We start from the raw sequence: 3,415 nt of genomic DNA, 5'->3' as shown, positions 1-3,415 counted from the left end.
CTATACGCCCTCGCTCAAAGTCCGTCAACTGCACATACGGTTCACGTCCACGCTGTCGCGGCATGCTACCAGTGTTAAAGACTGCGATGGAGCTCCGTATGCCACGGCAAACTGGCTGACACTGACGGCGGCGGTGCACAAATGCTGCGCAGCTAGCGCCATTCGACGGCCAACACCGCGGTTCCTGGTGTGTCCGCTGTGCCGTGCGTGTGATCATTGCTTGTACAGCCCTCTCGCAGTGTTCGGAGCAAGTATGGTGGGTCTGACACACCGGTGTCAATGTGTTCTTTTTTCCATTTCCAGGAGTGTATTTATTGGATTTTGTAATACTTCTAATAAATTTTTCAGTCTATTTAACCTTTGCTTTAAATTTTTCAATTGATTTCAAAACGCGTCTGATATCGCTGATGTTTACAATATATACTATTTTCCCAAATTCATAGGCATTTGCATTTAGCTTATTAAGTCTTTCTGTGATCATGCAAACAACGTAGTATGGGTTTTGAGAAGTTAGATCTTCATTGAACGTTTGAATATCGATATCATGAAGTCTTGCTATCGCTCATCAATGCAATATTCACAAATTTTTTCGGAACTCCATTGGTCACTTGCATTTCTGTAGAATGGTGCTTGAGACGTTCTTTTATTGTTTCAGTTTATACATTCATATACGAACAAATCTTATGCTTATGTGCCCCCCTCCTCTCAGGCTGAGTGCCTGACATGCATGCAAAACTGTCCGTGGTGTATGATATACTGACTCAGTTACATAGTGGTACACTAGCTTTTAATCTGAAACTCTTCTAAGTTTCGTTTATATTTCACATCATTCAATTTTCTTGTTTTGTCGATAACCAAAAAACTGTATTGCGTGTGATTCCAGCAGTCTCTGCATATGATTACAAATTCATTGAATAACATTTCACTTTGTACATGTATCTGATAAATGTGTTTAGATTCCTATTGTCACATTTGAAAGCTATAATAAGGTTTACATTATCCCTTGCCAACTACTTTGCAATCACAAATTATGTTTTCTTCATTTGTGTGACCATATTGTCCGTAGTTGCTTTACAATTCCTGTCGTGCAACTACAAAAATGTGGTTTTATTTCGTCAGACACGTTTCACTTTAATGAGGTAAAGACCACTGATGATGCTTTACCTCAGTAAAGTGAAATGCGTCTAGTGAAAAACACATTTTTGTAGTTGCAACGACAGAACAAAAATACCCTCAGGCATAACTTATGTTTGACTCCAATAAAAGACGTCAACCAACACATGTTGACTGAAACACACATATTTCATTATTTGATACTGGTTTTCTGCAGCAACATCATCAGTGTTTGGCTTCACTCTCTCCAGTGGCGCGATATCCCTGCTTTTGCTGAATCTAGTGTATGTTACGCAGTCGATGCTTTGCAGTATTTCCTGCAGTAGCTGGTTGTTGTTGTTGTGGTCTTCAGTCCTGAGACTGGTTTGATGCAGCTCTCCATGCCACTCTATCCTGTGCAAGCTTCTTCATCTCCCAGTATCTACTGCAACCTACATCCTTCTGAATCTGCTTAGTGTATTCATCTCTTGGTCTCCCTCTACGATTTTTACCCTCCATGCTGCCCTCCAATGCTAAATTTGTGATCACTTGATGATTCAAAACGTGTCCTACCAACCGATCCCTTCTTCTAGTCAAATTGTGCCACAAACTTCTCTTCTCCCCAATCCTATTCAATACCTCCTCATTAGTTACGTGATCTACCCACCTTATCTTCAGCATTCTTCTGTAGCACCACATTTCGAAAGCTTCTATTCTCTTCTTGTCCAAACTGGTTATCGTCCATGTTTCACTTCCATACATGGCTACACTCCATACAAATACTTTCAGAAACGACTTCCTGACACTCAAATCTATACTCGACGTTAACAAATTTCTCTTCTTCAGAAACGATTTCCTTGCCATTGCCAGTCTACATTTTATATCCTCTCTACTTCGACCATCATCAGTTATTTTACTCCCTAAATAGAAAAACTCCTTTACTACTTTAAGTGTCTCATTTCCTAATCTAATCCCCTCAGCATCACCCGATTTAATTTGACTACATTCCATTATCCTCGTTTTGTTTTTGTTGATGTTCATCTTATATCCTCCTTTCAAGACACTGTCCATTCCGTTCAGCTGCTCTTCCAAGTCTTCTGCTGTCTCTGACAGAATTACAATGTCATCAGCGAACCTCAAAGTTTGTATTTCTTCTCCGTGGATTTTAATACCTACTCCGAATTTTTCTTTTGTTTCCTTTACTGCTTGCTCAATATACAGATTGAATAACATCGGGGAGAGGCTACAACCCTGTCTCACTCCTTTCCCAACCACTGCTTCCCTTTCATGCCCCTCTACTCTTATAACTGCCATCTGGTTTCTGTACAAATTGTAAATAGCCTTGCACTCCCTGTATTTTACCCCTGACACCTTCAGAATTTGAGAGTATTCCAGTCAACATTGTCAAAAGCTTTCTCTAAGTCTACAAATGCTAGAAACGTAGGTTTGCCTTTCCTTAAGGGGCTCCGGAACGCCCTATACTTGCAATGTTAAAATAACGCTTATAAATTACATCTTTCCTCACAAAGTATTTGGGGTAGGAAGTTGAACTTTTTACAGATTATTTATTGGAATATGGGCTACAACTTAACACAGGGATTTTACAAAATTTTAGTTCAGTTATTAAAGATGATTTTTTTTCAATTGTAATAAAAATTCACAACATTTTTTTGCAAGTTTTTATTTATATATTCAAAAATATACAGTTTTTTGGAAAAAGGCTGTGTTAAATTATGCAGTAGGTACTGTGTAACATTTACTGAAAGTTTGAAACAAATACGTTTGGAAGAACCTTAGAAAACATGTAATTAGTATGAGAAAATAAAAGTTTTGGGAATCGAGCGACAAAGATTGGATTAACTTTTTAGTGCATTCCAGGTCCATAGGACGGATTATCTTCATCCTCTGCAAACTCCTCCTCCAGCTTCCTCTTGTTCCTCCTCCTGTTTACTCTTGCTTGTATTTCTAGACTCTTTACAGCCCTGTCTGCAGCCCGAAGGCGTTCCTTGTCTAAAGCAAGCATCGCTCGTACCATGTTAGAACCTATCTTCATTCCCATATTTCTAAATACCTTTGGCTTTCCAACATTTCTCCTTTTCTTAAAAGCCTTCAGAGGATTTCTAATAACTTTACTTTTACTCATTATTATACTTCAACAAAACAGAGACTCAAGAAACAGAATTTATTACGAATATTTTCGAGATAACGACAGAGCAAATAAACATGAAACAATCGACAATCACACCAGCGATATATATTGAACCATCACAGGTTAGCCACAACACATACTTTATCTCACATCACTAAAATGTACCTGATGAAC

The sequence above is a fragment of the Schistocerca nitens genome, chromosome 5 (assembly GCF_023898315.1).
Source record: "Schistocerca nitens isolate TAMUIC-IGC-003100 chromosome 5, iqSchNite1.1, whole genome shotgun sequence".
In the NCBI taxonomy this organism is placed as follows: Eukaryota; Metazoa; Arthropoda; class Insecta; order Orthoptera; family Acrididae; genus Schistocerca; species Schistocerca nitens.
Note: the sequence above shows the minus strand (reverse complement) of the source record.